This window comes from Bison bison, unplaced genomic scaffold (assembly GCF_000754665.1).
Source record: "Bison bison bison isolate TAMUID 2011002044 unplaced genomic scaffold, Bison_UMD1.0 scf7180017864452, whole genome shotgun sequence".
Classification (NCBI taxonomy): Eukaryota; Metazoa; Chordata; class Mammalia; order Artiodactyla; family Bovidae; genus Bison; species Bison bison.
In genome coordinates, this window is record NW_011495014.1 from 8,808,410 (window position 1) to 8,835,573 (window position 27,164).

Below are 27,164 nucleotides of genomic sequence, written 5' to 3' on the forward strand. Positions count from 1 at the left end.
TTCCTTCCCCATTTTAGGGAAGTTTTCAACTATTATCTCCTCAAGTATTTTCTCATGGTCTTTCTTTTTGTCTTCTTCTTCTGGAACCCCTATGATTCGAATGTTGTAGCGTTTAATATTGTCCTGGAGGTCTCTGAGATTGTCCTCATTTCTTTTAATTCGTTTTTCTTTTATCCTCTCTGATTCATTTATTTCTACCATTCTATCTTCTAATTCACTAGAAAAGTTCTTGAAGGAACTTAAAAGCACACCCCAGTGAACACATAGATGATAAGAAAGCAAGCATCCTTACTGCTAATAATAGTGAAAATTTTAGTGGTCTGGATAGAAGATCAGACCAGCAACGATATTCCCTTAAGCTAAAGACTAATACAGAGTAAGGCTAACTGTCTTCAATTCTGTGAAGGCTGAGAGAGGTGAGAAAGCTGCTGGAGAACAGTTCAAAGCTAGCAGAGGTTGGTTCATGAGGTTGAAGGAAAGAAGTTGAAGCCATCTTGATAACATCAAAGTGCAAGGTGAAGCAGAAAGTGCTAATGTTGTAGCAAGCTACCCAGAAGATCTGGCTAAGATAATTAATGAAGATGGCTACACTAAACAGATTTTTCAGTGTACACAAAACAGCCTTTTATTGGAAGAAGATGCCATCTAGGACTTCATAGCTAGAGAAGAGAAGTCAATGCCTGGCTTCAAAGCTTCAAAAGATGGACTGACTCTTGTTAGGAGCTAATGCAGCTGGTGATTTTAAATTGACGCCAGTGCTCATTTACCGTTTTGAAAATCCTAGCATAAAAATTATGTTAAATTTGCTGTTCATGTGCTCTATAAATGGAATAACAAAGCCTGAATGACAGCACATCTGTTTACAACATGATCTACTGAATATTTTAAGCCCACTGTTGAGATCTGCTGCTGCTGCTACTAAGTCGCTTCAATTGTGTCCGACTCTGTGTGATCCCATAGACGGCAGCCCACCAGGCTCCTCCGTCCATGGGATTCTCCAGGCAAGAATACTAGAGTGGGTTGCCATTTCCTTCTCCAACTGTTGAGATCTACTGCTCAGAAAAAAGACTCCTTCAAAATAGTACTACCTGTTGGCAGTGTCTCTGTCACCCAAGAGCTCTGATGGAGATGTAAAATGAAGTTAATGTTTTCATGCCTGCCAGCACAACATTCATTCTGCAGCCCATGCATCAAGGAGTAATTTTGATTTTTGAGTCTTATTACTTAAGAAATACATTTTGTAAAACTGTAGTTGCCGTACTGATTCCTCTGGTGGATCTGAGCAAAGTCAAATGAAAATCTTCTGGAAAGGACTCATCATTCTAGCTACCATTAAGAACATTTGTGATTCATTGGAAAAGGTCAAAATATCAACATTTAACAGGATGTTGGAAGAAGTTGACTCCAGCTCTCATGGATGACTTGGAGAAGTTCAAGACCTCAGTGGAGGAAGTAACTGCAGATGTGGTAGAAATAGCCAGAAAACCAGAAGAAGAAGTGGAGCCTGAAGATGTGTCTGCTCTGCTGCAATTTCACGATAACATTTTAATTGCCAAGGAGTTGTTTCTTATGGATGAGCAAAGAGAGTGGTTTTGGAGATGAAATCTACTCTAGATGAAGATGCTATAAAGATTGTTGAAATGACAACAAAGAATTTAGAATATTAATAGCTGATAAAGCAACAGCAAAGTTTGGAAGGGTTAACTCCATTTTGAAAGAAATTCTACTGTGGGCAGAATGCTATCAAACAGCACTGCATACTAGAGAAAAATCATTTATGAAAGGAAGAGCCAATTGATGTGGCAGACTTCATCGTTGTCTTCATCTAGAAAATTGCCATAGCCACCCCAACCTTCAGCATCCACCACCCTGATCATTCTGCAGCCAATAACATTGAGGAAGACCCTCTACCAGCAAAAAGATTATGACTCACTGAAGGTTTAGATAATGGTTAGCATTTTTTTAGCAATGAAGTGTTTTTAAAATAAGGTATGTAACATTGGTTTTTTTTAGACATATCACACATTTCATAGACTACTGTATAGTATAAACATAACCTTTATATATATTCATTATATAAATGAATAAATAAATGAATAAAATGAATATTCATTTTATTGTGGTGATCTGGAGCCAAATCTGCAGTGTCTCCAAGTTTGTTTCTTCTCCAAGTGTCTCCAAGCATGTATAATAGTTTATTTCTTTGGTTGTCAGGGATCCACTAAATAATAGGCCTGTGCTATCAAATATGGTAGCCACTAACTGCCTGTGATTGTTTCAATTTAAATTTAAGTTAGTTTAAAAAATAAATAAATAAATTTAAGTTAGTTAAAATAAAAACTTCAGTTCCTCAGTCAACTCTCAGCTATATTTCAAGAGCTCACCAGGTGCCATTTTGGACAGTAAACATGTGGAACATTTTCATCATTATAGAAGATTCTAATGGATGGCACTATTACAGACTATTTTCTAACCCATTTGCTGCTGTTTTTTTTCCTGCTATCTATCTCCCTCAAAGGCTTCCTCTTCCATGCTTGTTTGTTTCAGGTACACAGTGGGAAAAAAGAGATCAAACTCATGTCCAGTGTTTCTCTGTTTTAGTAGTGCTGATGAAAGAGTTGGTAACTGGATGGGCTGTAACTATTGACTAGAATAAGATTTTGGAAATATCTTTGAATTTAATTTATATGTATCACCCAAAATAGTGGTGTAGAGGTGGCTGTGTTTAGTTTTTAAATGGACTAGACTCACGTCTTCTTCGTTAAACACATCTCTTGAGCTAGTGATTACACTTCTCCTATTGAGTATTGTTTCATTATCTCTAAAAATTTTGTTTATTACAAACTCCTTTAGTAAGTGAAAATTAGGCCACCATGCTCTAGGCTTTTTCTCAGTTTAAACAAATTTCTGATCCAAGATGTGTTTGGATCTTGATATATGCCAATTAAAATATTGACTTTAAACAAAGAGGTCATAAAAAATATGTGATTAAAATGATTAGGAGTTGAGTCCTTATCACATAACCCAAAGTAAACGCAGATTGCACAATTCCGTACTTAAGTGGTGCAGCTCTGTTGTACAGGCATGTTTCTGGATATTCTAGATTGCTTCTAAATTATAGTGCTGTGTGTTGAGAGATTGATATTAAAATATACTTGGGAATTAAAATTCACTTTTGATGAATAGTTGTTTAAAAAGCTGTAAGATAGCACTGTGGAGACATGGTGTAAAAAAAGAAGTCTTCAAAACCAACTCACATTTCTTTGGATCAGAACCAGAAAAATTTGTGTAAGCAGTATATTTACCAAATGAATTTCCAGTAATGGAAGCCCATTTTTCACCTTAACATTGATGCTATTTATGCAAAGCCAGGCAACAAAATTATATCTTCATGTCACTTAATGTTTGCTACATGGACCAAATTTCAGTCATTTTTTAATTGTGAAGCTAAAAATAATGTTTGCTGCCGAAAACTTGAATTCTGCAACCAGACTTTCTTAACTTTACTTTCTTAACTTTATATCCAAGCCAGTGAGAATAGGTTCTTTCCCAGGAGATTCAGCCAGTTCACTAGGAGCATGAACCTCAGAAGAGACGATAGTTCATAGCTCCTCTCGTTGGACTTACCTGTTATGAACTGCTTGAGGATTGGGTAAGAAGGGTGATGTACCATGTGTGAATCGGCTTTGTTTTGGCAGTCGGGCAGGATACTTAGCATATCTGTCCAGAATTCCAAATCATTAAATGAGATGCTTGTTTCCCAATCGCTCTGTCATGACACGTCAACGTGTCACAAACATTTCCCCGCAGAGTTGCAGCAAGCCTAGCTTTCCTCAAAGCTCTGGTTCCTTCTTAGACACATTGCCACCAGGCTACCAGCATGGTCTGCCCATTCTCTCCCCACTCCCAAGCATTTTACAGTCTTTATGTCTGGATTTAGCTGAAGTCTTTTCTTGGCCAGGCTTGGTTTTCAGGTCCTAGTCTGAATTCCTTCACAGATGCCAAGTTGTTGCTACAAGGGGTTAAGTCAGTCTCTACACATAAGTCTAACAGTTTATCATTCAAATGACATTTCTTTGAGTGACAATCATTGCCAGTGTCCTATGAAACCACCATTTCTTTTATTTCCTAGAATTGGGAAAGGATTTGAGACACCAGGTGTAAAGGAACGGTGAAGAAAGAAGAGTGTTGGTTTGATGAACACTTGTGAACTTGACTGTTTCTTGTGGGCCAGAGAAATGTATTTGTGTCAGCCTTGCCCTTTCTTGCAAGCCCTTTCAGAATATTTTCCACAAAGTTATCTGTAGTTACCATTTGGGTCAGTCTCCTTCTCCCCGTTCTCCTACTGTGTATTATTTAGATCTCCATCATATTACTACTGTTCAGGTTCTGCTTTGTCACTTGGTCATTTGTGCCTGTCTCTTATTGAAATGGTTAGATTGTTCTTTGTATCTTCAGAAGCACCTATAATACAATATGATATGATATGATAATATACAACATAAAATAACACGTTTAAATATAGATATATATTAAGTTCCTTAAATATAACAGATTCATATTCAATATAAAGTATTGAGTACTTACTCTATATTGTATGAGACACTAGTGACAAAACAAAGAACAAAACAGGTATGACCCTTTCTTTCAAGGAGCTTTCGTCAGAGGATGGACATTAAACAGTAATTTAAACTGCAGCCTGATGAGTCTAGAAAAGGAGACATGCTGAGTGCTGTATGTGAAATGATACAAGAGGAGGACCTTGCCTCTTCTAGGGGATGGGAGAGATGATTTTCTGATAGAAATGCTGTCTGTGGTGTCAGCTGAAACTTGGAGGATAAGTAGGAGTTAACCAGGCAGAGGAAGGGGAAAAGCATTGTACTCAGAGGGAACAGTGTGTAAAAAAGCATGTTGCTGGATCGGTTACCTTGAAGATACAAAGTGTTGAAAGACCAGTGTACTTGAAACACAGTGAGTGGGAAGAGAATGGTGCTGGAGGGGTAGACAGGCATCAACTCTTGCAAGGATTTGTGGGTCATGTGTGGAAGATTTGGTTCTTTACCCTAAAATCAAGAAATCACTACCACAAGGTATACAGCAGAAGATGCTTAATCTACATATTTATTTAATTAAACAGCCTCCAGCTTCTGGAGTTTACACTTGCACTCATCGTGCTCATTTGTACTTTTTAGTCCAGGGAAAAGAAGTAGTATAACTTATACAGGTAATTGGAATATACTTTACCAAAGTTTGTTGGTAATAAGATGCCTCCTCAGAAGAGAAAGAACTACCAGTCTGGATCTAAGGCTTTTGAATTTTAGTATTAGATGTGGACCACTTGGTTTATTCTGATAACCTGGTCATCTTCCTCCCAATTTATTCTGGTTCTATTGTCTCAGTGACCATTCTTGAGTTCTGAGACCATTCACCCTGCCACCCCTCAGGAAAACTTAGCCATTAAAGGGAAGAACCCTAGTGATTTTTCTCTAGCTGGAGTTGTGTGTCCATTTCAATTATAAGCAGTCTCATGGAAAGCTTGAAGGAAGGAAAGGAGGGGAAGGGGCATCAAAATGCAAAGGGCCTGGGACTAGGCGTCCAATCATTACTTTGGTGAACTGGGGCTCAGAAAGATAGGAGGTTGCAAAATTTGTGGATGCATTGAGAATAAGGAAGGCAAGAACTTTTTTTTTTTGAAAGTATAATTGACCTACAGCACTATGTTGGTTCCAGGTGCACAACATGCTTATTCAATAACTCTATATGTGACAAAGTCATCTCCAGAAGGTAAGAATTTTTGATGGATATTCTCAAATTTTAAATTGCTTGAAGATGCCAGTGCTTTGTGCATAGAAACTTTAGATGATCAATAGTTCTTAAATATCAAAACAAAACTAGAAGTGTGCATAAATAATCATAGGTTCAAAAAGTTGCTTATTACTTTTTGAATCCTTAAGACTAGTAGAAAAAAAAATTGTTTAACCAGTTCTTATTTTTTAAAAAAAGCACAAGAAAGAGTAATTTTTAGTCAATTGCATGATTATTTGGTGATCCTTACTATAGTTGTTGTTGTCGAATTGTACATGACTGAGCGACTGAACAATAGCAACAACTATACTGGGTACAAAATAGAAAAAAATAGAGATGCAGTATTTTCTTAGGAGAAACATATCTCTCTTATATGTTAACTTTGCATTTGCTTTTAAGCATTCTCAACTCTTGGATAAGGTATTTTGCCTCCGAGCCAGTTTCCTACTGCATGGTAGGGCTATAGGAGCTTGTGGATGTGAAAGGGCTTTTAAAAACTACAAAACACATACAGATGTATTTACTGGTTTTATTGTTGCAGTTATCTATTACTGAGGAATGAGTGAAGTCACTCAGTCGTCTCCGACTCTTTGCGACCCCATGGACTGTAACCAGGTTCCTCCGTCCATGGGATTTTCCAGGCAAGAATACTGGAGTAGGTTGCCATTTCCTTCTCCAGGAGATCTTCCCCACCCAGGGACTGAACCCAGGTCTCCTGCAGAGACCTGGTAGGTAGGCAGACGCTTTACCATCTAAGCCACCAGGGAAGATCATACTGAGGAATAAACCATCTCAAATTTAAACCAATGATTTATTATTTTGCACAATACCCTGAGTTAACTGGGATCTGCTGGACGGCTCCAGTGTGACTTTAGGTCACTCATGTAGCTGCATGCAGTTGGGAGCAGAGCTATGGATAGAATGTCTTAAAATAAGTGTACTTACGTGCCTCACAGGTGTGTGGCTCTTGGCTGGAGTGCCTCTGTTCCCCTCCACCTGGCTTCCCATTCTGTAGGACCTCTCTCTCCATGTGGGCTCTCTACCTGGATACAGAGGAGCCCAGGCTTCTTTATGTGACATTTGACTGAAGGCTTTTTAAGACCTAGACCAGCAGGTTACTCAACAATATGTTTATATACTTCTGATCCATCACAAGACCATCCTACATACAGCAGGTGGAAAAATAGATTGCAAGTCTTGACTGAGGAGAGCAAACGCGCATTGGGAAAGTGTATGCAGACTGGGAGGGATTGTGGCAGCCATCTTTGAAACATTGTATGGACAGTTATTAAGTAAAGCTTGATAGATAAGAGATTCCACTCTCAATGAATAATCAGTTAGAAATAAACTCAACCTATACTACTTCTAGAAATTAAAAAGGTTTGTCATTTTTAATATGCATCATTTTTAATTTCTATCTTTGCATAAAAACCATCAAATATATTCTTAGTAGTTATGCTAGTTGAAGGGGAAAATGTTGTCCCCTAAAAGCCTAATTCCTGATTTAGTTTTATTATTTAATAACAAAATGTACAGTAATCATACTTTTTATTGTTTCAGAAGTTAAGTGCACTCTACATGTTTATTGATACAAAGGGAATTTGGATCTCCCTCTAGTGGCAGTAGGTTTTCTTTTCTTTTTTCAAAGAGCTTGCTTGAAATACTAAGATGGCTGACATATGTAACAGAACGTAGTTTCAAAAATCACTGGTTCTCACTGAGATGGGTGCTTTCTCCTGTGTGAGTTATGGTAGATTCTTTCATCTCTTATGAGAAATGTTCACCTTCCTAAGAAACAATGATCATATTATATGAAAAAAATTAAAAAGAGATTTTGTTTTTAAGTATAAAAACTTAAGACCCATCAATCAAGGTCTTAAGTGAAAATGATTATATTTGGACAATTAAAATAGATTGATCCTTCACTGAAAAATAAATTGAATTTTTAGTTTTTGTCTGAAGAATTATTTTTGGAGCAGATAAATGTATTTGACTGCAAAAATATTTAGAAAGAGAGCAATAGATAGTTACTGAAATGTGAAACTTGGGAAACACTAATCGCCAAAACAAAAATAAATAAATACAAAATAAAAATAGAGGTACCCAAACCTTCTACTTTCCTCTAAAAAAAGTTCGAGTTCAGATTTTCTTAGCCAGTGGAGAAACAACATTCCTCATAGCCATCGCCATCATTGTGCAAAAGGAAGCACCACGTCAAAGGGTGGGAATAGAAAAACAGGGACAATAGACTGTGTAAAGGAAGCTTTCCTATCTCCACCCCACCACCAAATAGAGTTAACTTAGTCCTGTTGTCTGTTCATTTACAGGCAGATCTATTCTAATTCTTTAAGAAAGGACATTTTCTATAATGCTATCAGAAAAAAACATTCTTACAAATGCTGTTTTCTCAACTCTTTACTGAAGCTGACCCAAGTTACTTATCCTGCATTGTCTTTTCTGGCAGGCTGAGGTCCTCATCCCTCTCTTCTCTTTCACAGAGATAGCAGGATGACCAGGGGTGGTAGATGAAAATTCAGAGATTTTTTTTTTTGCTTTTTTGCTTTTTAAAATTTCCAGAAAGTAGAACCTAGGATTATCCAAATAATGTCAGGATATTTTTTGTTTGGGAGTAAACTATGAACTAGTAAGATTTCACGAAATTAATTAAACCATCCAATGAAAATTGAGTTTTTCTTTCCAATACCTCTTTTCAGTTCGACGTGTATAACCAAGTATGCGTCTCTTGTGGTCTCGATTACATCCGGTGTTTTTAGCTGGCAGCATTTCCTCTGTTGAGGCCCCACTTGATTTGCCAGACTTCATTTCTGTGAATATAAAGAGAAAACCAAGTTGTATGAGACAGTGGAATTTAAGGAAAAAAAATCAAGTGTTAGGATAACATTGATTTTTGAAATAAAAAACCAGCACTAAATCTGTTACAAACTGATCCTTTGATTATGAAAAATATATAGGCTACAAAAGTACTTGGAAAGTCTTACAGCCATCTTTTAACCATGCAGTATGTTTTCTTTTGAATACATATAAAAATTTAATTCAACTATCAGGGACCAAAGAAGCCCCTCCTTTGTAGTTGTACGGATCTGGAATAATGAAAGTGAATTTGCAATTCTTAAAATGGTGTTTTCTTCCAGTTCTCATAGAAGTGTTTTTGGAACAGTGGTCTGTACTAACAGCTGTATTCAATCTTGAGTAAAAGTCACTTCCTGAAGAGAATGAAATTCAACTTAACATTCAAACTTGCCCGGAACGTAATCCTGTGGGGCGGGTGTACTATGTGATTATGAAACTGGGCATGGGCACCCTGCTGAGGTGGTTTCTTGTAAATAGTACCCAACAGAAACCGTTAATCGGTGCCAGTGCTTTGAACTGAGGATTTAATCATCTAAAAGCATTGCTTCTTCATACACAAAACCATCTTAATTTGCAAGAATTTTCCTCTTTGGTATTTTGAAAATATAATTCCCTTCTGGAATTATATTTGTATGGAATCTGTATCTTTATCTACACACACTCATATATATATAGATAGATAGATATACATATATATGTGCATATGTTTATATATATTTAAGCTTCTCAGATTTTTTAAATTGTCATTCTTAGTTTCAGGCAAGTTTGTTTTTGATTTTTTTTAATTCATTCACTATAATGAACCTAGTTTAAATAGAGTTTTTGTTCCTGGCCTCATAAGGTTAGTTGATTACACGTAGAGATATGAGAAGTACAGTTTTAGCCACTTAATATCTATTTTAAAAATATCTTTTAGATAGATATTACTAACTTTTACTGTCCTAAATATTGTACTTATTTATTTTAAAGAAACAAATGTGTATCAGTATAATTTGGACATTGTTAATGGAATCATGCTTTAGGTGGAAAAGTTTTTACTGAATCAGTTGTTTCATTTATATATCACTCTTCTGATGACTCAATAGTGATTACATGGTTTTCAATCAAACCATCAAACTGAAACAAAGAGAAAGTCTGACATGTTAAGCCAGAATTAACAAACATATATAAAAATTCCAGCCTTCTCAATTTGTCGAAATCAAAACCATTTCCTGCTTACTTTGGTAACAAAGGAGGGAGCGAGGCTTTCTTCACTCCTTGACGAAATCTCCCAAGTTGCCTTGAAGACCTTTGTTTATAATGTCTTCATGCATTCTTTTCTTTTTGACATGCTCCCCTCGCTCCAGTGAGATGCTAATTAAAGAGAGGCCACTGTGACCCGAGATGGTTTAAAAGTCACCAGGAATGAGGCAGCAGGGCAAATCTGGACAGGAAGTGCTCATTCCTAAAATATAACACAGCCCTTAAGACCATCTTATCAAAAATCTATTGGCTTCTAATAGCAAAAAAAAAAAAAAAAGTGCTTCCTTTGATTTAGAAGATATACACTTAAACCCAAAATAGAATCTCTAAAACTTATTTAGACAATCCGGCATATGTACACTTTTTAGAAGAATTTGAAACATAACATCATCTCATATATTAAATGGTATATTAAATGGTCATTTTAGAGACATTGAAATACATAAGCATTAATGACATATTTGGAGTTTCATTTTGGTTTTTGTTGTTGTTTTTGTGGGGAGAGAAACCTATATCTTGGCATTCCTTTTAAAGAATTTGAGACAGCTCAGATTGTATGTAAGAACCTTGGTTTTCTCATATACAGAAAATAGCAACACTTTAATTGGGATGATAAGATACCAGCTGATCATGTAGGTGCAATTAGGGCAATTTTGTTAATAATAAAGATTTGAAAGAAATGGAGATAATTTAGTAACTTAATAAGCGGGTGGTTCTGCCTGACATCAAATTATTTCCTTCTTGAAATGACTTGCTGTTGCTAAGTTCTAACTTTCAAGAAGCAGTTTCTTATATAACTGTGTTAGTATTGTTTAGCAAGATGCTTTTAGTCGCAAGTAATAGAGACCCTCTACTGATTGTTAATTAATGGGGGTGGGGTTGTTCTAAGAATGTATGAATAGGAATCATGAGTCTCTTATGAGACCAGACCTCAAGGGAACCCATGAAGACTGCCTTACCAGGCCTTGGGATTGGCAGGAACCATAGTGGCTGTGGGCCTTGTTAAACCAACTGGATGACTGGTCTCAGTTCAAGGCACCAATCAAAGAACAGGAGTTTTAAGTTTTCCTTCTTGAGTGTCCTTCATTTCTGTCCCCCAGTTGCTCATTTTTTAGCTGCTTTCTGTGTCTGGCTACTTTGCTTCTTGCTGTCTCTTGGAAGCTCATTCCTCCATTCCTCTGAGTCTCAGTGTTGTTGGAAATCCTTGCCCTGTGAGTCACTATTACAAGTGATGATTCCTCTGTCTCATTGTTTCTGTTTCCTCCCAGCTTCAGCTTAGTCATGGCCCCTCAACTGCCTCATGGCTTCCCTCTCTGTGCACAGCTCCCAAAGGTTTGACTACAGTAAACTCCCTGCAAATATTGGTTGAATGAATAGATGAGGCATGTTGTTAGGGTATTACTTTATCTTCTCTTTCAATCAAATTTTTAAGGAGCTAGTAAGATATAATCTGTCTGCAATGCAGGAGGCACAGGAGACGTGGGTTTGATAGGTGTGTCAGGAAGATCCCCTGGAGTAGGAAATGGCAACCCACTCCAGGATTTTTGCTTGGAGAATCCCATGGACAGAGGAGCCTGGAGGGCTACAGTCTGTGAGGTTGACCTTCAAAGAGTCAGACATGACTTAGTAACTAAACAACAATGAAGAGATGATCAATTCCTCATTGTCTTAAGGCGACCATCCCCTTTTATGCTTGTTTTGTAAGTCCTCTACCTTCCAATAGCTGCTAATCTTTTAGCATTTGGTTGCTTGGGATATAAAAGTTAACACCAGGTCAGAGTTCTCAATTCTTTATTCCTTGTCCTTCACTTTTTTTTTTTTTTTAAATAAAGGTGAAAGGGAGGTTCTAAAGTTTATTTTGTAAAAATCTTTCCCAGATTCTGCAACTTGTATAATAGTTTATGAGGAGACGGTAGGCATGATTAGATCCAAATGGGCAATTATGTTTTTCATTTAAAAGTTTTCATCCAAAACTTGGGTTGAAGAAGCACCTGAAGAGCAGTTCAATATTCACTAAAATACATTAAAAAAAAAAAAGATTCAGTTGCTCAGATTTCCCTGTTAGAGCATGACTATCCAAAGTTGGCAGTTAATGGGGCTTTCATTCTTCCGGTACTTTGGAAATGATCAGCGTTCCCAAAGGCATTTGAGAGTGTTTTCCCTCATTAGAGGAAAAGTGCTTTTCCAATTCTGAGGACTTTCTGTGTGAAAACAAAAAGAAAATAGATAATAAAAGTGCTACATGAGCATGAGAAAATTTTTCTCTTTAATTTTATGAAAATGGTAGATTTTTTCCCCTTGGACTCATATACCAATACATTTAAAATAACTTTTGTTTGTAGAGTTGCAACTGTGTGCAAGCCATTGAGCTAGACCCCTAGCTCTTAACAAGCCTACGAATTCCAGTGAAATGCACAGTTGGATATAAGCAAAGTACACTACAAATGGCCATGATAGGGAGCAAATAGATTTCAGTGGTGATGAGAGAGAGAGACAGATAACACAGTGAAGGCTGAGCAGGGAAACAGAGGCTCAAGGCAGCTAGGACCATGGGACTGGACCCCTAGAGAAAAGCCAGGATTGGCTCTCTAAATGTGGACTCCTTTATTTAGGGTGATTACTGAAGTGCTAGTCATGGGTGAACTCATATATAGAGTAGAATCTAGAGCAGAGAAGAAAATGAATGCAAAGGAGGACGACTGAAAGAATAGACATTTATGAAGAATTCCATGAAGGTGAGTTACAGAACTAAATCATGTTGAATGAGGGCCAAGAGGCAGCTGCGGGTAAGTGGTAGGGGCGGAAGCTAGATCACAGTGGTCTGTAGCTAGAAGGGAAAGAGAAGGTATAAACATCCACTGATGGGTGGTCTTTTAAGAACTTTGCCAATTAATAAGAGAAAGAATAAAATAGCTTAAGAAGCAAAGAAGCGATTTTCCTTCTCTTAGGATAGAAAAGATTTAAACAAGTTAGTTTACAGGAAGAAAAAGCCATTGCATCTTCTGTTATTTCTAAAAGGAAAATATATTCATGTATTACTTTCATAGAAAAAAAAGGAAGAAAAAAGGAAGATATAGAAGTTGGGTTGGGGAGATATGTGTGGGGGATGGGAGAGGAAGTAATAGGGAAATTCATTTGAAATCAAGGATTCAGATGGAAATTTACATCTCGAGAAGAACAGGGAACGTCTCTACTACTTAGTAGTGAAGAATGCCAAGTAAAAATATATATTTGATCATCACATAAATAATGTCCGTTGATCTCTATGTTATCGTTTTTCAATGAAGAGTGAGATTTCCAGTTTTAGGGGAAAAAAATTTAAGGTTTGGAATTCTGTGGGGGATGAGATAGGAAGTCACTTGGAAATGAGTAAAGTGAGCGTTATGCTTAAGTGAATTTTTCATGAAGCCAGTGAGCATGGTTATGACTTGCCATTGTCAGCAATGCAGGAGGAGGAATGGAAAAATCTGATGGTCAGAACTGCTTGTGTGTAAGACAGGATGAAATGGCTGTGGATGCTGAGCACTGGAAAGAACAAACTTGGTGTCCCTGATTTGGGGCTTTAGATTCATTAGAAAGTGAAACGTGTGTGTATGGTGGGGGTGCTGTTGGTAATGGTGGTGGCAGTATGACCAGATGGAGCAGAAGAATGAAAGGATACAGAGAATGAAGGGGAAGCTTACATTTCTACATCTGGGATGGGAAGAATAATGGTGGTGTCAGATTAATGAAGCAATGCCTATAAAGTACTTAACAACAATGTCTGGCACATATTATGCACTGAAAAATGTTATCTCAAACTATTATCTTTATTAATAAGAGCACAGAAAAGATAGAAAAATGGGCATTTCAGGACTCGATGGCATGCAACAGTGTTAGTCACTGAAGTCAAGCAAGTATGCAAGTTTTCTTGAAGTGGAGTTCAAGCACCAACCTGTAAAGCTGGGATTTTAGATGACATGATATTACCTAGGAAAAACTCTTCAGTTCAGTTCAGTTCAGTCGCTCAGTCGTGTCCAACTCTTTGCAACCCCATGAATCGCAGCATGCCAGGCCTCCCTGTCCATCACCAACTCCCAGAGTTCACTCAGACTCACGTCCATCGAGTCAGTGATGCCATCCAGCCATCTCATCCTCTGTCGTCCCCTTCTCCTCCTGCCCCTAGTCCCTCCCAGCATCAGAGTCTTTTCCAATGAGTCAACTCTTTGCGTGAGGTGGCCAAAGTACTGGAGTTTCAGCTTTAGCATCATTCCTTCCAAAGAAATCCCAGGGCTGATCTCCTTCAGAATGGACTGGTTGGATCTCCTTGCAGGAAAAGCTCTTAGCTATGCGCAAAATTATGTTGAAGGTGAATATATGAAGATGACTTGTAATTTTACAAACTGAACTGTCTTATTTGCTTCTTTCTTCCCCAAACCCCGTAACAGAGGTGTTGTTGTTTTTTCCCGTTTTACAGTTAAACAGATTTAGGTGAAGATTCCTAAGTTATCAAGTGTTAGAATTTTCTTTTGAACCTGGCAGTTTTTATTGAAAGCCCATGCCTTGCACATTACTCCACACTATAAACAGCAGTGACGATCTGGAGGTGATATGAGACAGAGTGCGTTTCAAGGGCTGTGCTGTTTTGCATTGAAGAGGAACATGGAAAAGGCAGATGCCTCTTGGTGTGGGGAAGACAGAATTAACCACTGGAATTTCAAGGAAAATTGTGTCATGAGGAGAAAGTAATTCTCAGCTGCTTTAGTCATTCTGAAATACATTTTGGTACCATCTTGGGTTATAATAAAATAAATCCTTACCTGTGAAAACATTTCATCAGTACCAAAGCCTCTTATGTCAAGAGGCTATAATTTTTATGCACTTCTTTTTTTTTTTTTTTCACAAAAAAAAACAAAACATTATATTCTGTAACATACAAGTTATAGACATCTCTCTTATGTCTGCATGCATGCTAAGTTGCTTCAGTTGTGTCTGACTCTCTGCGACCCTATGGACCAGCCTTCCAGGCTCCTCTGTCCATGGGATTTTTCAGGCAAGAATACTGGAGTGGGTTGCCATGCCCTTCTCCAGAGAATCGTCCCAAACCAAGGATCAAACCCGTGTCTCCTGCAACTCCTGCATTGCAGAATTCTTTACTGTTGAGTCACCAGGGAAGCCCATCTCTTTTATCTCTATCTATATAAGTAGAGCTGAAATTAAATGCTTGTTTTTTCTGGGTTCTTATAACTTACCCTCTGGTTCATTATTTGTAACAGTGTTTTTCAGATAAGGATGGGAGTGTGTTTCTTCATCCTTTTTGACACAGAATCATATAGAAGTAAGCCACAGTGACTGATGGGAATATCCAGTCCAGTATTCCTCAGGTGTGCTGGACTGGAAAAGAGACTAAGAACAACTGATTTATGGTGAAGCCAGGCCAATAAGTACTTGCTGAGTGCTCACAGGATGCCTTTTAACATAGTAAATACTGGAGAGTACCTGGTAAATCTTGGTCATGGTTTCATCAGTAGAGGAGTTTACAGTGTAAAGACATTAGATTGACCTAACTTAGGCATTTAATACAGTCCTTAGAAAATATAGCAAGAGGTCTTGGAAAATAGATGAAAGTAGGAAAAACTCAGAGGGGGTGGACCATGAGCTGTGATTTCAACAGAGCAAACAGAGGGAGGGATGAATGTGGTTTGGCTGATGGAAAAACAGAGGCTGTTTCCTGGCAAAACTCAGAGCCAGAAAAGAGTGAGTTCATCTGCAGCCAAAACACAAATAGTAGCCGGAAGAGAGGTAAAGGAGGAAAGGAGTTAGAAAGAGTGCTTTACCCGGGATGATCAGAAATTGCACTTGATGTGGGCGTGTTAGGAAGTACAGGGATGTGGCCAAAGAGGTCATAACAAAGTATTTTAGAAGCAATGCAGACATCAATTTGGAACAAATAAGGACTGGTTAGAAGAAGAAACAGAAGAGATTCCAGCAGTTCTAGTCTGAGGAAACTAATGGATATAAGATATCAAAAATGAAAAGAGAATCAGTAAGGATGAAAATGAAAAGAGAATCAGTAAGGACCGTAGAGGCACTGCTGATTTAGAAGATGGGCATTTTCACTGTCGACTGTAGAAACTGACTGAATCCTGATATGTTTCATCACTTGGAATTAGATAGCATTTTCCAACAGATTTGCTGTCACTCTTGTACTATTCAGACTGTAGTCTCATATATCAACTTTTTAAATGTTTTTCTCTTTTTAGGAGAAAAGAGCAAAGTGGACAGATAGAGTAGTTATTTCAAAGAAAAATTCCTAGCTGTTGGAGCACCAAGAATCAATTTGCCTTGGTTTCTGCAGTCCTCTGAAAACCAACCTCACGAGGCATTTAGTACACTGTATCATCTCAAAATACTTCAATTCTGAAAAATTTCAAATATATGCTAAAGTAGAGGGAATATCTTGGAGAAGGCAATGGCACCCCACTCCAGTACTCTTGCCTGGAAAATCCCATGGACGGAGGAGACTGCTAGGCTGAAGTCCATGGGGTCGCGAAGAGTCGGACACGACTAAGCGACTTCACTTTCACTTTTCACTTTCATGCGTTGGAGAAGGAAATGGCAACCCACTCCAGTGTCCTTGCCTGGAGAATCCCAGGGACAGGGGAGCCTGGTGGGTTGCCATCTATGGGGTCGCACAGAGTCCAGACACAACTGAAGCGACTTAGCAGTAGCAGCAGCAGAGGGAATATCTTCAACAATTATGAACAATTTGCCTATTCTTATTTACTGATAGAATTTGTCATGTGATAAAATGAACCAATCTACATGATTTTCAATTATAAGAGTTTGTATATCTACTTTTTAAAAATTTGGTAATTATCAAAACTTAAATTATGTTTTTTTTTAAAAGAAAGGAGACAGGGTATAGAAATGGGAAAAAGTCTCTACCATGATTTGCAATATTTTGTACCCTGATTTACTTAAATGATGTCCCTGGTAAATAGCTTAAATGAAGTCTAAAACTTCTTAAAAGAGCCCCTAAATAGAATATATTTTCAAATCACTCAAGAAATCATGAATTACAGAAGCTGGAATGATATTCTTTAATACTGAAGAAGTTTGGCTAGTAAATTCAAATTTATAATCTGTCATTGAATTAGCATATCTTAAAATCATAAGCTGGTTGTACTTTAGGACATAATAATATGTGTTTCAAAAGGACTCTCATGCACTTTAAACATATTGCTTATTTATTCATTAAACCAATATTTGAATGCCTAGTGTGTGCCAGGTCCTGAGTTAGGGACTTGGAATATATTGGTGGTTGGATGTGTTAATAATTTCTATAAGGTAATATTCAGTGTGAAATCAATTATAATTTTCTCTTATAACAAGGGAAAAGTTACAGATAAATGAAATTCATAGATAACCTCCAACCAACATTTTGACCAACCTCAAGTGAATTAATAAGTTGACCAGTTTGTTTCACTTTTTCCTATGGGTTTTATCTTCACATCAGCAATGAAATGACTAAAAGGAAAGGTGCATGAGGAAGGAGGAGGAAATGGGACTTGGTTGATTCCTGAACAAATATGAGCCCTCGGATTCCAACAGCTACTAACAGTCGTTGCTCTAAGTGTGAACCATTTATATCTTTTTCTATAACTGAGTCATCTCACCTGCTAAGTTATTGTTTTGATTCACTTTGTAATTTCATATCAATTTTAAGAGTTGTGATAACCATTTTAGATATGTCTTTCTATCCGAGTTACCTGATTCACATAAAAATTACTTTTCCAAATGGAAGTGCTGGATGACTGAGAATTACTACTCCAGGCTTTGCTAAAAGGTAGACTCTTAGGTTGGAATTGATGCTAAGTGCCAGAACAGCCCTGAACAACCTTTTGAGTGTGCGTGTGCCCACTTGCATGCATTTGTGTGACTTAAACTTGGTAAAGAAGTAACATCTGGGATGAATGTTCTTAAGTTTTGTTTGTAACTGACAGCTTTAGAGCACTGATAACAAGACGTGGAGTGGAGAAGTCTGATAAATGTCTACAGATTTACGCTCATCTCCTTTCCACTTTTCTTATATAAATGTGCTCTGTATCTAAAGCACTAGGGGTAGAAGTTGAGGTGATTGTTAGGAGGTGGGGTGGCTGAGAGGGAAGCTGACAGCTCTGTTTGTTCCTTTGTGAGATTAGGGTAAAGTTTCTCATTCTGACTCGTGGAGACTGTGCTCACTAGTAAGACACAGTCAGATCTTGGAAAAACTGACGGTGTGAGTCATTTGCTTGCAGTCACCTAGTAGCTCTGGGTTCTTGTGAAGGTTAAAAATGAGTGTTTGCAAAAATGTGTTTCTGGAGCCTAAGCTGTAAGATGAACATGTGTGTGCACGGTATCCATGCACTGTCTTCACACACCTGTGTGCCATTCTGAACAGATTCTAGTGCTCACTTTTTTCACATTTCAGCATTGCTGAAATCAGGATGCATCTTACAATTTATGATGTTCTGTAATTGCTATTGTCCATTTTTTTTTTCAAATGTTAACATCTCTGTAATCGTTAAGCATATTATAATCAGTGGCATCTTATATTTATATCCAAATATTTATAGGAAACTGATCTCAGAGATTTGTAGGCCATTTCACTTTCCCTTCAAAAGTAAAGCAAGAAGATTTATTCTGACAGTAATAGTTGAGGTCAAGAGAGAAACCATTTGATCGTGGAATCCCATTTCCTTTATTATAAGTAACATACAAATGCAAAATGCAACATTCATTACAACCTCTCTTAGGATCCCAAGTGATCGAAAGATTAGGATGCAAATTTATCATGCTTAATATAAGCTGTAAAATGTATTCTTTAAGCTTTGATCCCTCCATTTCTCACATTCAGCTCTTTCTAGTTTCACCTCATGATCATTTTCAAAAGAGGATGCAAATCATCATTTGTCATGTGTGTGTGTGTCTGTGTCTCTCCCTGTGTGTGAGTGTGTAAGAAAGCTATCGTTCCTCATTCATTCACACCTCCAGCAGAACCTACTATGTGTAGGACAGTGGGCTAAGGAACTCATTAGAGATTTACAGACTATTTAAGCAATCTTACAAGATTGTTAAGACTCAAAGTAAGATGACTCCACCCTCACTTTTATGGGTCAGGCAGTGTAGAATATAGAAAAAAGCTATATACAATCTACAGAAGACACAGATACAAGTCCTGGGGTAGAAATATAATGAATAGGTTCAGAATTGGAGGCTGTTTAACAAAGAACCTTCTAAAGAAATGGCTAAATATGGATAGATTTAATTTATTATCAGTCATGGTGTCCAAGGGCTTCCTTGATAGCTCAGTTGGTAAAGAATCCTTCTGCAATGCAGGAGACCGCAGTTCGATTCCTGGATCAGGAAGATCTGCTAGAGAAGGGATAGGCTACTCACTCCAGTATTCTTGGGCTTCCCCGGTGGCTCTGCCTGCAATGTGGAAGACCTGAGTTCAATCCCTTGGTTGGGAAGGTCTCCTGGAGAAGGGAAAGGCTACCCACTCCAGTATTGTGGCCTGGAGACTTCCATAAACTGTATAGTCCATGGGGTCCTAAAGAGTTGGACACGACTGAGTAACTTTCACTTTCACTTTCATGGTGTCCAAGGAGAGACAGTTACATTCATTCTATATTGAGTTATTTCTTGAGTGATTATTATATGTCAGGCACGGGAACTAGCATTTAATCATTCTTTCCAACCTTGAGGTCCTGCTTCATGACCTAAGTCAAATTGTTTAACCTACCTGAGGCTCACTCTGCTGTTCAAAACAAGTGGATCATGCCAGCCTGCTACCTTCCCTGAGACTTTAATGAGATGTACAATAAAGCATTTTGTAAATTATAATATTTTTATAATATAATAAAATATAACAAAATAATGTAATATAATATATGCCTGCTTGCCTGCCAAGTCGCTTCAGTCAAGTCTGACTTCTATGGGCTGTAGCATGGACATCTCCTCTGTCCATGAGATTCTCCAGGCAAGAATGTTGGAGTGAGTTTCCGTGCCCTCCTCCAGGGGGTCTTAACTCATCTCCTGAGGCTCCTGCGTTGCAGGTGGGTCATTTACTGCTAAACCACTGGGGAAGCCCAGTATAACATACAGGTCTGAAAAATGTCCTCAGAAATTACCTACTTCTTCCTCCTAGTGCTTCCTCCAATTTAGAAGAATTTTTCACAGGATTTTAACATTGAATAATCCTTTAGTTGAAACTTCAGCACGTCTGCCAGTAGATTAAATATTAGATTGGGAGGTGAAGGAAGGGTGGTTCTGGGAGGATCTTTTTAGTATGCTGTCAGCATTCTGGGAGTGTTCTTTATAGTTTGGAATTAGGAACTGCTGATGTCATGATCAGTCATATTGCCATGACAATATCAGAATTTCCTCCTTTGCCTTTTCTTCGCTTGGGGAGTATCAATTTGCCACAGGTCTGTCATTGGTTTGTCCCGTATGTTAAGTGTATTAGATAACCAGACACTCAGGGTAGGGAATTTTTATAAGCTCCTTATGTAGCCCTTTGCAGTACTCTTAACTAAATATGCTGTTACTGGAAAGTTTGCCTTCATCTACCCCATCTGAATAGAAATTTATTCTAATTTCATATTTTCTTATGTGAACCTTAACATTTATAATTTAGTGGAGAATAGAAAGCTTTTTAGCATTCTCACTTATTATTCTGTTATCCTCCTCTTCAGGTAAAATTAACTTAATGCTCCTGTTAGCAACTAAAGAGAAAGGAAACTGTTTTATTGTTTTTTTCTTCTGTATTTTGAATGCTTTAAACCCTAATTTGTGCTGTGGATCCCAGGTTTTGCATAGACATTGTTTATGTCTCCCAGCATTTAGGAATGTCTTATGCCGTTTGTCGTTCTTGGCTTATATGAGGGTTTTGTTTGTCCAAGGTAGTTGTTCAGCCTCTCCAAATTTTCATTCAAACAGTTGATTTTTACCTATGGAAAGGTGATGGTTACTCCAGATTTGAGTTTTGTTTTTCATGATTTAGAGATTTTTTTTTTTTTGGCTCTAGTTTTTCACAAATTCTGTAGACTTCCTAAGTACTTTCTGTCTCTTCCCAAGTCATGTAGGAAGAGGTGAATATAATTAGCTGTTTCCACAGCACATCACCCCCTCCCTGCCTCACTTCAGCTTATCCTTTACACATAGTCTGATTACTACAGACTATTTTTTCCTATTTTTATAGAAAAACATAGGAAAGAAATTTAACTTACAGAGAACCTATGCCAGGAATTTGAGTGAGCTTTGATTTTATTAACTAATCTGCAAGAGCAAGGAAGTAACTAATTTATGATAGGCTATACCTAAAATTTTTTTAAGTGTAAATTATTTGTTTGAAATTTAGAGGATGTTGTGCCACAGAAATAAATATCCTAAATGATGATTAGGATGTTAGTTGTGTGATAAGCATTTATGAGTCCCATAATGAAGCTAATCTCGAATATGGTCTCCCACTAGATTGCGAGGGAAATTCTATTCTCAGTTTCAGTTCAGGATTTTGGAAAAACCTTTTATATAATCACCAACCCAGGTTCTTTTCTGCTTCTCTCCCAACTCCATTCTACCAACTATCCCCGAGAGTAAGACTAGTGGTTGTAAGAGGAGTTATATCTTAGCAACCATTAATTGAATAAGATTTAGGAGCTAGGTTGGGTCAGAATATGTATTTGTACTATTAAGTGCATAATCTAATATTGAAAACTTTGTCCTCATAAGAAACTGAATGGAAATTCAGTGTAATTTCTTATCTTTTAAAAAGTGATTTGCCCAAGTCATGTAGTTGGTAATCGGTAAAGCTGAGATGCACACCCAGGCTTGGGCTCTTAGGTTTTCCCCCACAGGGTTTGGATTTGAACTGTAGATCATAGTAATAACAGTCATCAGGAGTATCCTTGGGGGTAGGCAATTTGGAGTCAGAAAGACCTAAGTTCAAACCTCAGCTCCATCATATATTGGATCTGTGGCCTTGGAAAGGTTATTTAAGCCTGAACCATCAGGGAAGCCCAACAGTGAGCCTCACTTTTCCCTTTAGTAAAATGGGCTAATTATTATTCTCTCATGGTGTGTGTGTGTGTGTGTGTGTGTGTGTGTGAGAGAGAGAGAGAGAGAGAGAGAGAGAGAGAGAAAGAGAGAGAATGAGGGCGGGAGAGAGGAACTTGCCGAGAAAATGCCTAGAATATAGTAGTTACTCAATAAATGACATTTTTTAGTCCATACAGAGAAGCTGCAGTAGGGCAAAGCCCATTTCTTCTGTTTTGTTCACCAGGACAAATTTAAGAATCATTAGAATATTGCTTTTGATAAGACTCATCAGAATTTGGCCATGTTTATGTTCTTCTATATGTCTTCCAGGATTATAGCTATAGAGCTATAGTTTTATTTTATTATAGTAGTTTCATTTTTATACACAAGTGATTTTATATGTGTCTAGGGAGACTTTAGGTCTAGAATAAGATTGTAGAATTTTTTAAAAAGCAAAATAGTAAATAATAGAAAATATTGCTGCTCCTTTAGAAATAGGATACTTTATCAACTCTATTTTGTATCAAGAAAGAACAGAAATTTGAAGAATCTGCTGACCTCATATTTTTCTTTTTTCTTTTTTTCCTGCTTTGCTGGGAGCTAGAGGCTTTTGTAAACACATTTTTTAAAGTTTGAGCTGCTTACACTAACACCTACTATGTGGTTATATTTTATTCCTTAAATATTGTAATGTAAAGTAATGTTGGATAACTTTTTCCCCCTCTTATTTTCTGTTTTTAATGTGACTCAGATAAAAAAGGGTGCTTGAAATGCCTTAGCACCAATCGAGGATTAGAACCTACCACAGGTCTGCTCTTTTGTTGACAGAGGTATTCTATTATCTCATTGGACATCTTCTCTACACGCCTCCCCCCACCCTGTTTTCCCCCCTTCTTTCAAAGTTTAGCTCTCCCACCACACTTTCTTTGAGTTATTTTATTCAAAGGCTTCTTTCTTTCCTATATGAGGCTCAGTAACATGTGTTGGAATGGGGGGCTCCCCTACCTTTTGATTTTCCTTCTGCCTTAAGGAGTTTATCAGTAAGTGATGATTTCAACAGCAGTCACCCCATGTCTACGTTCTCTCTCATACCACCCCTCTCTCTCTCTTATACAGACACACACACTCACACATTTTTGTTTTTCTCATCTGCAGAATGCTTCTTTCTGAATGTCCCTCAAACAAAAACATTTATACAGCTGAGCTCCCCACGCCCTTGTTATATCCTGTATTGATCTCACCCTGCAGTGGACTTGCACAGTGCGTAATTGTCTGTACCACTTGGCTGGCACTTATCACTTAATGCCTTGCATTATTCGTGTCCAGCAACTCAGTGCTGTAGGGGTTACAAGTACTCACCTGGGAATTGGAGCATTATTTATAAGGCTTTTTTGAGTCCCAGCTTTATAGTGTTGAAGGAGCACAGGACAGGATCTTTTAAGCCTTACTCGGTCTGGGTTTGAACATTTGCTTGCTTCTTCCTAACTCTATGGTTAAGTCAGTGAGTCTTCACTTGTTTTCCTCTCATTGGTAAATGAAGCCTAATAACCCTTCCAACTTCATAGGGTTGTTGTGAAAGTGAAATGAGATGTGAAATTTATAAATGAAAGTCTCATTTTCAAAATATTTCTATGGGACAAATGTCTTCTCAATTCAGATTCTCAAATTGTGGTTTTACAAACACTTGGGAATCACGAAATCTCATCTCCTCTAGGAGGCTGCAGGCTCCTGCATGTACTGATGGCTCTGTCCTTATTAGCCTCATTCATAGCCTCCTCCTGCCTCACAGTGTGATCTCTGATAGCACGCACAGTCTTCCCATTCATACAGAAATGGCCCTGGTCCAACATACAACCTCTTTAAAGGAAACAGGACAAAAACAAACGTGGGAGAAAACCTTGAGTTCACCTAGGCTCTTGAAACAGACCTTCTGTCAGACAACTTTTTTAACCTCTTAGGATTAAGCCTTGGAAAGCATCTTCATTCAGCCATTCAGCAAACAGTTCTCAAAGACACAGGCTCTCCTTACCTAAATTTGGTTTTTTTAACTTGTCCATTCAACCTGCTCCCTTGCTCCTGCTCTTTGATGATCAGCCAGCCTTACTAATAGCAGTTATTTACACAGTATACCCACTTAAGTCTACAAACACCACTATAAAACCTGAGAAAACAGTAATAATAGCTGCCATTTATTGAGTGGGGCACTTTGGTTGGAGTACCATAGATACACTTAGGACAGTCAGCGAGGAGTCTGAGACTCAGAGAGGTTAACTGGCTTGCCCAAAGCCATGTGGCTAGTCACTGGAAAGCTGAAATGTGGAGCCAGATGGGTTTGGCTGTTTAATTTTGTCCCTTGGATTGCAAAGTTCAGATTCACTTAAGCTATCTGAAGAACGAGGGGTGGGGCTGGTTACCCATACACACAGAGGGGCTGTTGTCAGTCTGAAGAGCCAGAGCAGCTTCAGGGACTTCATCATGTCCCCGCCAAGTGCTCACCCGCTCCTGGCATCTGCTTGCCTCTCCGTTTGCTGCCAGTCAGCTTCCTGTTACTCATAGTTTCTGCTTCCTCATAACCTTGGCTTGCGTATGGTTTTGGCTTTTTGTGGCCTCAACTCTACCCCTGGCACTCTTGCAGTTTCTGCCCCTTCCCTAACTGGTTCAGTTTTGTGAATCAGATTCCCAGGGGTGAGGATCTGATTGGCTCTGCTCATTTTTTCAGTCCCAGCCATGTCATAGGTCACTGGCCTATCTCTGGATTGACTGCTCTTGGGTCAGATTCCCACAGCTTTACCCACCAGCTGAGCGGGGCTGTGGAGGATATTGTCTGCGCACTCAACAAAGTCTCAGTTTCCCTTTCAGAAAGATGAGCATCTACCGGGCAGATTCCAAAGCTCTAATTTTGACCACGATAACTTAAGAGTTTCTCTGGAATGCTTCCTTGCTTTGTCCTAAAATATATTTTTTTCAAAGGTCAAATATACTTTCCTAGATGAATCTCACTAGTGTCTCTTCTTGTAGCCATTTATAAATAATCACTTGTGAGTATTTATAATTGATTATATATGTATATATTATATATATATGGTTTAAGATTTGTTATTTCTCTTAGGTTGAAATTATTTGGGTTTTAGTGACTTTGTTATATTTTACATTTTATAGTCATTGAGGGTGGAAAATCAATCTTCTTTCTTTGCAGTGCTTAGTTAAGTGTGTAGTACCTTCCTGCGTCTGGAACTTTTGAACCCTGGCTTGTAGACCTTGTATAAATATATACCTTTCCTTGTTTCCTTTTATGCCATCCACCATATAGAACATTTTGTTTTGTTGCTATTTAGATATCATTTTTATTCTTAAAAATAGTCCTTGAAATATTTTTAATGTTCTTAGTATATTTTAGTTACCTAGTTATTAGAATTGCTCTTGTAGTCCAATTTAAATTGTATTATCATTTAAAATCTTGTCTTAACCCTGTAAAACAACTGCAGGGTATCAAATCAAGTCTTCCCGTTCTAGAAGAGCACAATATCCAAAGCATCATGACCTTAGAGCAGAACCATAGAAAAATTAATCTATGCTGTTCTTTTGTGGTTTAGACTGTGGTTTCCTAAGAGACCAGTCATGACAACTGAGGTTGTACATGGAATTTTTTCCATAGATGACAGGTTTGAACTGCTAGGGTCTTGGGCATTAAGTTCTCAGCAAAAGGCATCTATGACTGGAACAGTTCTACCTAAAGCCTTCTATTTTATACCTGTGTTTGATGACTTGTGGTAAAAGGACCTAGTGCCTGGAGACAGCAAAGGAGCAGCCAAAATGGCATGGAGTAGTCCTAAATAGTATATATATTAACACAGAACTGAATGTTAGTTGCATTGTTTTTATTCAATCATTTAAAATAACAGATACATTTCTCTGAATGTTATTTAGCAAGTTCTTACTTGCCAAACTGTGCACCTAGTGCTGTGCTTAGAGTAAGGTTACTGCTGCTGCTTTTTCTTTTTTTAACGAGAAGAATTAAAAATTATATGTATAGTTTGTGTATATAGTTTTTAAGTAGGTGAGACTTGATAATTCTCATCACTTTTGTCAGAAAATGTTCGGAGCCCCTCTGTATACTGAGGTGGTTCCCGAGGTCAGCAGTGGGAAGGGTATCTAGGTTGGATATTTTTCAGTTCCTTGCTGCTGGTATCACCTTTGAATGGTCACAGCTTTGCTAGAAGATTCGATTTCCATAGGGGCCACTTTGTTTTCCTTAGGGCAGCCAGAAGTTGAGTGCCTTCACTTCTTAGCCGAGTTAGGATTTTTCATTATCATGGCAGATGGCCCTTTCCAGGGAGGCGTTAGAGGCCAGAGGCCAAGGAAGAACGCTGTAATATTGACTGCTTAGTGTGGTAATATTATCCCTGATAGTCTCTGCTGAACAGGCCAACTGTCCCAGTGGCCCATCCACACACTGCCTGTGGAACTTGCTCTAGAGGCCATCTGCATTGCTCAGGTTCTATCTGGGCTTGATATGCTAACGAATGCAAAGCTGATCAGAAAAAAAAAACAAAAAAAGTGGGGGCATCTTGAATCGCCTTAAATAATTTCAGTTGAAAAAACAAAGGAAACTACCTCCTCCCTTTGTCCCTGTTTTGCAGTTTCTGTGTCCCTTCAGTGGAACACATTTGTGTCGTATCTAATAATTAAATATAGAAGGATCGTACTCTTCCAGTTTTCGAGAAGGCTTGCTAAACCGATGGCTTGAAATGATTTTCGCTGTTTGATTTTGGCATCTCGAAGGTAAGCTTGCCAAACTCTGGCATAGGAATGAAGCACGAACTTTACTGTGCGTGTTTGCGGTGAGGGGGTGGGGAGTGGAGACTTATTTTCTCTGCTAAAATTTTCGCGTGCGAATTGGGGGAACGGGGATTTGCAGAGGTTTGATGGAAGCCTGGTGTGTTCACTGAAGTAGGTGTGATCGCCCGCACCTTTTCTGGGAGGGTGGACGGTAGGGGGGATGGGGGGGGTAGTTTGGAAGGATGAAAGAAAAGATAGAACTGGGACCAGCTGGCTTCCTACCCAGGTGTTAGCGTGATCCCCGACGCGGTGCCCTGAAAAGGGGCTTCGAGCCGGGGTGCAAAGCTGCAGCGGGTGCTGAGGCCAAGAATCTAGGAGAAAAAAAAGGGAGCCTGGTGGGTTGCCAT

General features: G+C 38.2%; 1 protein-coding gene across 6 annotated transcripts in view; it reads left to right on the forward strand.

Annotated features, from left to right (window-relative positions):
- The window catches only part of RBMS1 (RNA binding motif, single stranded interacting protein 1), a 219,006-nt gene that overhangs the window by 59,836 nt on the left and 132,006 nt on the right, over positions 1–27,164 (forward strand). The window contains exon 1 of one of the 6 annotated variants that reach the window (XM_010858980.1): positions 26,126–26,760. The exons of the other annotated variants lie outside the window; for them this stretch is intronic. The gene's annotated coding sequence lies outside the window, so the exon portion shown is untranslated. Of the gene's footprint in view, positions 1–26,125; positions 26,761–27,164 lie in introns of those variants that run through there. 6 annotated transcript variants of the gene reach the window in all.